We start from the raw sequence: 8,921 nt of genomic DNA, 5'->3' as shown, positions 1-8,921 counted from the left end.
TTTCAATCTGTGCAACGTCCGCTATGGAGAAGGGCACATGGACCCTAACAACCCCTTTGGTCCCAGCAACTTCTCTCCAAAAAGCCATGATTATCATAGGGGTAGGGTGTGGCTGGATAGACTGTGGCACAGACTGCATAGTGAGAGGACTGAAGGAGGAAGTTGGGGCAGGGCCCAAAGAAAGAGGAGCTGAAGGGGTGAAGACCAGGACAGACAAGGCAAGAGGAGGAGAGGAGAGGTCTGGGTGACAACAAGGCAGTGGCACGTTGGCTGGATCAAAATCCATGGATGAGGAGGCAGAAAGAGAGGAGGGTTTAAACACCAAAAGTACATGCATTGGGTTTTAAGAGTTACAGAGAGATGGATTTGAGTGAAGGAGAGAGAAAACTTGGATGTATGAAATTTCTGACCATTTTTGACTAATGCTCACAATAGTTGTAGAAATCCCACAAAATGGCAGGGTCTAAGAACCCATTAGAGGGCCAACAGTTTTGATTATCTAAGTGATAATTGGGCCAGTCCTGAGTAGAGAGTTTTATCAATTTTGTGGGAGTTTTGTCTCAGTTTAAGCTGAGGGTGTCAAAATTGTTAAGGAGGCATTAGAGAGGAGAGTCAACCAGCCTGGAAGAGGCACCCCCCCCCCCATGATGCAATGAGGAAGGACATGATATGTTGACTGGAGAGGTGTCCCACTCAAGCCAAATATCAAAACAAGACTTTAGGATGAGGATTCAGTTGTCACCGATATCCATGGTGAGGGACCCTAGAGGGGCTATGGATCACCTGGCACAAAACTTTTGGAGTGAGAGAGGAGAAAGAGAAGACCCAATCTCGAGGAGGGGAGGGGGTTTACCATTTCTCAAGCTGGCTGAGGCCTGTAAAAAAGGGGAAATACTCCAAGAGGATCACTGTGACTGTGAAGTTGGTTGAGGTGTTTTCCTCCCCGTGAGACACCACAGGGACATCTGGAAGATCTACGCCCAGGTGCCTCTCCTGGTTTAGGAGTATGAAGAGGGAGACTCACCAATTTATAGGCCAATGGTGGATTCAAAGAAGGTGATCAAGAAGATGGGTGCAGGTTGGTGCCCACTCAGGTGGTGATGTCCAGCAGGATGGGGGTCCTGCTTAAAGGCAGGGGAGTCCCATCTGAGTCAAGGCACCAATAAAAGCAGATCAATCACACCAAAACAGAGATTCAGCAAAGAGTTATATTAGAAGTGAGGGATGGCTGCCCACCCACCTGAGTGGGGACAGAATCTGTGTGCCCACCAGCACCAGGTTAAGTTGGTTCATTAGAAGTGTGGGGGGCGAGATGGTTGGGCCTAAACATTCAACAGGGGCAATGCTCTCTCATTGGGCCCTGCTATTGGCAGGTGGAAGGTAGGCTCCCTAGTGGGACCCTGATATTTGTGGGTGGGGGGCAGGGAGAGTGATGCACTGTGTTGGCGGGAATGGATGGTGAATTGGGAGGGAGTAAGGCTTCCATCAGGAAATGGAAACGTTAGCTTAGAGAAAATGAAAACTCCCTCATTCCTAACAGATGTAAATTTTATGGGATTTCTACTTCACTAAATTTCTAAGAAATAATGATTATTTTTATATGTTCAAATATTTAAAATGATTTGGCAGGATATATCACAATTTTTCTCATCTACAATATTATTGTTAATAATGGTCTTTTATAATTTCAAACATATCTTTGAAATCTTTTCTATCCCATGTTTTCATTGATGCATTATCATTGTACATAAAGGTGGGATTCTTTTGTTACATATTTATACATTTACATACTGTAGCAATATAATTTGACCAATATTTTTTCTCAGTATTTCCCCTTTCTATTTCTTCTCCCTCCTCTTGGTTCCTTTCCTCTACTCTACTGATCTTTCTTTGATTTTCATGGGATCCTCTACCTTTTAATTTTTTAAGTGGAATTTTTAGAGAGATGAATATGGATAATTCACATATGTAAAAGGCTTGACTTTGAGAGAAATGAGCTTTGTCCCCCTAATATTCCTGCCTGGCAGACACTTGCCCTGTGACATGCAGTAAAACTGCTATTCTAAGCCTCTACTTCAGAGCTCTCAGCACACAGTGCAGTGTGCTGTGGAGTCTCTGTGTGGTACATTCACTGAAGGTTGAATGGACACAGTGTCAGCTCAATGACTCATGTTTTCCTCTTTCTTACAGGAATGATGAGTTTTGGTAAACTGGCTTAAGATTGAGCAAAGAGGAGTCATTGGGTAAAGTATATGTACAGATACACTTACCTGGAAATTTACATTTAGTATTAAATTTTGGAAGCTAAATCTGTGCATTTTAGATCACTTTCCTTTTGGTCTTTTTTTGTTCATTTTGGATCACTTTATAAAGTGTGCATGCAAGAATAAATAACAACAAATCCCATCAATATGTACAACTATAATGCACCAACAAGAATGAGGAAAAATAAGAGAAAAAAAAATAGTACAAAACTCTTCCTACTAAAACATAAATAAATAAAAGACTGAAGATGCAGTTTATATGCATGACCCTGGGTCCAATCTCCTTCACTGCTAAACAAACAAAGAACAATAACAAAAAACTCCACAGATACAAAACATTAAGCATTACTGTTATTGTCACATATTGATGGAGTGTTTATATTATCAGGATTGGTCTTTGATTTCCTTTACTTCTGTAGCCAGTTTTTCCTGTGTTTCCCACCCTAGGTTATCTGGCAAATTTCTCAGTTTCTCATCTTACTCCTTGATTCTTAGCTCTGACATATTTCACAAATTTGTTCTCTTTGTTCATTGGCTTCTTTGTCCATAAAACAGGGATAGTAATAGCTGATAGATATTTTGTGCTGATTAAACAAAATATTACAAGAAAAGTTCTTAGAATATTAGCTGGCACATAATAACCATAAATAAATGCTAGCTATTAAATAAGAAAGGGTTACATAGTATAGTCTTTTAATTTGCCAATTGTTTTTCTTTTAGGATTCTTTAATGTATCTTCTTACTCCCTTTTGGTTTGAAGATTTCTTCTTGTTTTTCTTTTCAACAATATACAGATGGTCTTCCATGGATTCTTTGTAGAAAAAAATCACAAATAATTTTTCTCTCTTGTTACTTTCAAAATTTTCTCCTTGTCTTTTACCTTTGGCAACTTGATTATAATTTGTGGCAGTATTGGCTTATTTTTTCTTCTTTTTTTCCTCTCTCTTTTTTTCCCTCTTTTTCTGATACCAGGGATTGAACCCAGAGGTGCTTAACCCAGGGATGCTGGGTTGTAGCTCATAGTTGTTTGGCCTCTTTCTTTTGAACCTATAATCCAAAGGCCGTGCATCATCATGGGAGCATAAGAAAGAGGAAGTTCTTTATGTCATAGTGGTTTGAAATCAAAGTTGAGAGAAAAAAAGAAGAGACCAGATATCTGCAATCTCCTTCAAATTATATCCTCAATGACCTGAAATCCTATTTCTCCTGAACTGTTAAGATGTTTCACCAAGTTCTTTTTTAAAATTTTAACCATTGGCACATATCATTACCACTTTATTTTCTTTTTATTTTTTTAATATTAATTAAGTATATTAGATATATATGACAGCAGAATGTATTTTGATTCATTGTACACAATTGCACCACAACTTACATTTCTGTGGTTGTACATGATGTAGTGTCACAACATATGTGCAGACGTACATGTACCTTGGGGTAATTATGTCCATCTCATTCCACCATCTTTCCTGTGCCTATGCACCTACCCTCCCTTCCCCTTTCCCAAAGTTCCTCCATTTTTCCCATGACTTTCCCCTCCCCATTATGGATCAATATCCACTTATAAATGAGAACATTTGGCCGTTGTTGAGGGGATTGGCTTACTACACTTAGCATAATATTCTCCAGCTCCATCTATTTATCTACAAATGACATACTTTTATTCTCTTTTAATGCTGAGTAATATTTCATTGTGTATATGCACCACAGTTTCTTTATCCATTTATCTATCAAAGGACATCTATGTCACTTCCACAGTTTAGCAATTGTGAATTGTGCTTCTATAAACATTGAAGAGGCAAATTAAAATTACTCAAAGATTTCATCTCACACTAGCCAGAATGGTATATATCAAGAATACACACAACAATAAATGCTGTTGAGGATGTGGGGGAAAAGGCAGACTAGTACATTGCTTGTGGTGCATTGCAAATTTGTGCAACTAATCTGGATGGAGATTCCTCAGAAAACTTGGAATGGAATCACCTTTTGACCCAGCTATCCCACTCCTTAGTCTATATCATAAACAGAATACTATGCAGTCACTTCAATGTTTATAGCAGGACAATTCACCACATTCTTCTTATGTCAAACTGAGAACCAAGCCATTAACACACAGAAGACATGTCAAATCCAAAGTATGCATTGGCCTTCCATAGCTACAGTGAAAAGGGTGGAATGTTCTGGTGTGATTCAGAATGGGAGTCTTCAGGATGCAGGTGAGTGTGTGACTAACATGTGTAGGATCTAGTTGTCAATTTTAAGAAGACATTAGTGAATGTGTTCTCACCAGAAATATTCCTCAAGTGCAGGTTCCTCAAAGCAGGTTCACTGTACATTGGTTACCAACTTGTCTGAATATAATCAGACAAAGCATCCATCTGCAAATTACATACTGTGAATTCATTACTTAGAGATTGGCAGAAATTGCATGAGAGAAACCTAGTTCTCAGGGAAGGCTGGTCCCAGAAGACTGAGGAAATCTGCTTCATAGCAGATAGAATTTTGGCTGGGCCTGCTCACTTACATCCCAGGTGAAGGATCCCCAAAAGCAGACCAACCATAGATATGGTTTTATCGGGAGGGGGAGACTCAGCTTAGTTCTGGCTAGTACAGCCCTATCTCAAGATGTTGTCTTCCCAACATATTTCATAATTAACTTTGAGAACTACCAGGGAGAAATGATGGAGAAGTGAGTTGGTACAAGGCCACATGGAGAACTGTGTGGCATCAATCATGTGTGAGATTCTGTACTTGGGTTGGGGCTTAAGACAAGAACTAAGAAAAAATTTCTGTCTTACAGTTTTTCAGTCCAGCCCATAAAGTAGCCTTTGTGTGTATTTTAAAAGCAAGAAAGATTTCAGATACCATTGCTGTCTCATTAAAGTTATAATCTTGTGGTATCACCCCTTGTAGGGTTTGGCAGGAATGACAAAGCACTATATTTAGCACAAGTACTTATAATTACTTGTGCTAAATATAGTGTAAACTGAATCTAGAAGAATATTTGCATTTAGCCCTATATTAAAATGGAGAAGCAGGAAATCCAAGGCAACACATTTATTTCTGTTTTCCCAAAGCTTAGTCTCTAAATTAGAATCGCCCTATGTGTTGCCACGTTTTTCTCAGCCAGAGAAAATATTTGCAGAGTTACAGAGATCTTGATCTTTGCTGCTACCTGCTCTCTGGTATCCTAGTCTGAGAATCCCAGCAACTCTGCACCTCTGACTACTCATCTCTGCTTTCTTATCTCAGGAAGAGACCCTCGTGATCAGCAGAACCAAAAAATGCCACCCAGAAATAAATCTATTGCTGGTAGCAGGCCCGCCCTGGCCCCTGGGGACTCAACCCCCAGTTCTTTGTTATGCATGTCAATATGGCCAGCTCACAAGGCCGTGACGAGGGCTTGTGGTTTCCCTGTTTATCTGCCTCGCACATATGTGTCTCTCGGGAACATCTTGACCTGTTCGAGCCTCCTTATAGGGGACGGTGACGTGACGGTAACCCAAGGACACAGTTATTACTCTTCCCTCCTCACTTTTGAGTAATTTCCCGCAGCTGTTAAAAAGATATATAAGGGGAACAAATTTGGCAATAAAGTGCGCACACGCTCCCTCCTGGATGAAGAACCTTGGTGTCCTGTGTATTTTTTAACCCCGCCGTCCCTCGCCGGACTCGGCTCCATTAGTCGGACGCGGCATCTGGAGGTCCCACCGAGATTTGAACTCGGATCGCTGGATTCAAAGTCCAGAGTGCTAACCATTACACCATGGGGCCTTCAGCCAAAGGACATCTGGCAAACTGATTTAACTCATATTCCTAGTTTTGGAAAACTGTCTTTTGTGCATGTCAGTATAGACACTTTCTCTGGTTTTATCTCCGCTACTTTACATTCAGGAGAAAAGGCTAAGGACGTGATACAGCACTATGTTAAAACCTTTTCCTTTATGGGAACCCCTCAATGTATAAAAACAGATAATGGCCTAGCTTATATTAGTCAAACCTTCCAAAAATTTTGCTCTCAGTGGGATATTATACACAAAACAGGAATCCCATATAACCCCCAAGGACAGGCCATTGTTGAACGGGCCCATCAACATCTTAAAACCTATTTGCAAAAAACAAAAGAGGGGGAGATATACCAGAATTGTCAGGGACCATAAGCACTCCTAAGCATAACTCTATTCACTTTAAATTTTTTGCTCACTGACGCCGAAGGCCATACAGCAGCGCAGCGTCACTTTTCCCCTCCCACCATACAAAAAGCACAGATAAGATGGAAGGATCTGGCTACAGGGAAGTGGCAACCCCCTGCTCCACTCTTGGCTAGAGTGAGAGGAGCTGTATGTGTCTTCCCTCCAGGGACGGAAAAACCCATTTGGGTCCCGGAACGCTGCACGAGACCGGTAGACGCAGACTCGGGAAGGAGCAACGACCCTGGGACTTCAGGGGGAAATTGACTCGTATCTTCAGTTGGCTGGGTGCCAGGGTCAAGTCGGTAAGCCCTCCTGTTGGCCCACTGAAGCCCCCACAGGGATCTCTGACGGGGGGGGGGCACGGATTCTGTTAAACATCTTCAAATCATCAGGCTTTTGAAACCACAAGTCCCTGACCTCATATACCACCCCTTGGTGCTGCCTAAGTCTCAGCTCCCAGATCTGGATGCCAACACGTGGGATATCTTAAAAACCACCTTTTCTTTACTTAACAGTTCCAATCCTACCCTTGCTGGTGATTGCTGGCTCTGCATGACGGCAGGTGCAGTCATGCCATTGGCGGTCCCCATTAATTATACCATTGATGATGACAACACATGTCAATCTGGGCTACCCTTTAAGGTGCAGCCTTTAGGTGGTTTTATGTCTTGCCTTCTGGGCATGATGCAAAATAATACCTATGATGTTGATGTTGGAGTCTCTTCCTTTGGGAACTGCTCATTAGTAAAGAATTACTCTTCACCTACTCTGCCCATTTGTCCCCCTAATGGTACAGTTTTTATGTGTGGTGGAAATTTAGCTTTTCCCAGGCTCCCAGCAAATTGGACTGGCGGTTGCGTTCTGGCATTACTGCTTCCTGATATCACGATTATCTCAGGAGATGAACCCCTACCCATTCCTAGCCTAGACACCCAGTTAGAAGATACAAGAGAGCTGTTCAGGCCTTATCACTCCTTGTTGGCCTTGGAATAACCGCTGCTGTGGGCACAGGCATGGCGGGATTGGGTACGGCTATACATTCTTACCGCCGCCTATCTCAACAGCTTATAGATGATGAGCAAACCCTGTCAGGAACCATTAAAGACTTACAAGACCAAATTGACTCTTTGGTAGAAGTGGTCCTCCAAAATAGGTGAGGCCTAGACTTACTGACTGCCAATCAGGGGGGAATCTGTTTAGCCTTAGGAGAAAGGTGCTGCTTCTATGCCAACAAATCGGGCATAGTTCGCACTAAAATCAAGGAGCTTCAAGAAGACCTAGAGAAAAGGAGGAAACAATTATTCGAGAACCCTCTTTGGACTGGGATGAATGGGTTCCTGCCCTACCTTCTTCCCCTCCTGGGGCCCTTACTGGGTCTTCTTTTGATTGCAACCTTGGGACCTTGTGTTGCAAATAGGATAACTCAATTCATTAAGGACCAGATTAACATTTTAACTTCCAAGCCAATACAGGTTCACTACCAACGCCTGGAGATGGACGACTCCACCCTCGAGGTGTACTTACGACCCATCCGGAGATGAGATGTAACTGGACAGGAGCCAATACCCGAGCCCTCCTATGTATGCCTGCTTTTGCCCAGGCCCCTAATTACCCTGCCGACTTGATGCCGTCATCCCAGACCCTTACGTTCAGAAAGCTCCCTGGTCATAGCTATCCCACTGGCAAAGATGATGACTGGGATCCGCAGTTGTGTCCTGCTGGCCATGACATCCTAACTAAAAAGTGTCCGTTTACGTAGGACAAGAGCTTATCTTGTAGTACCCAGTGACGGGCAACTTCCTGCTTGCACTGCAACCTAAGCCAGGGGAATGGGGCCTCCCCAGAGATGGGTAAGCAGTGCAGGGGTGGTGGACTCCTAAGACAGGGGCTACTTGATTCCCAATGACATGCAAAACACAAAAAAGGGGGACTTGCTGGTAGCAGGCCCTCCCTGGCCCCTGGGGACTCAACCCCAAGTTCTTTGTTATGCATGTCAATGTGGCCAGCTCACAAGGCTGTGACGCGGGCTTGCGGTTTCCCTGTTTATCTGCCTCGCACATATGTGTCTCTCGGGAACATCTTGACCTGTTCGAGCCTCCTTATAGGGGACGGTGACGTGACGGTAACCCAAGGACACAGTTATTACTCTTCCCTCCTCACTTTTGAGTAATTTCCCGCAGCTGTTAAAAAGATATATAAGGGGAACAAATTTGGCAATAAAGTGCGCACACGCTCCCTCCTGGATGAAGAACCTTGGTGTCCTGTGTATTTTTTAACCCAGCCATCGCTAGCCGGACGCGGCAATCTATGACTCTTATGTACTCACTGGTGTACAAATTAGGGCATGTAGATTTGTCCATGAAAAAAAAATCTATCTATCTATATCTATCTATCTATATCTATCTATATATATATATATATATATATATATATATATACACGTACGTGTATGTATTTGTGG

General features: G+C 42.5%; 1 non-coding gene across 1 annotated transcript; it reads right to left on the bottom strand.

The window, feature by feature from the left end:
• Positions 1-5,969: 5,969 nt before the first annotated feature.
• On the bottom strand, positions 5,970-6,041 carry Trnaq-uug (transfer RNA glutamine (anticodon UUG)). Its single transcript has one exon. It is a non-coding gene; the product is annotated as a tRNA-Gln (tRNA).
• Between the last annotated feature and the right edge of the window lie 2,880 nt (positions 6,042-8,921).

This window comes from Marmota flaviventris, chromosome 1 (assembly GCF_047511675.1).
Source record: "Marmota flaviventris isolate mMarFla1 chromosome 1, mMarFla1.hap1, whole genome shotgun sequence".
NCBI lineage: Eukaryota > Metazoa > Chordata > Mammalia > Rodentia > Sciuridae > Marmota > Marmota flaviventris.
Note: the sequence above shows the minus strand (reverse complement) of the source record. Positions and strands in the feature narration are given on the sequence as shown.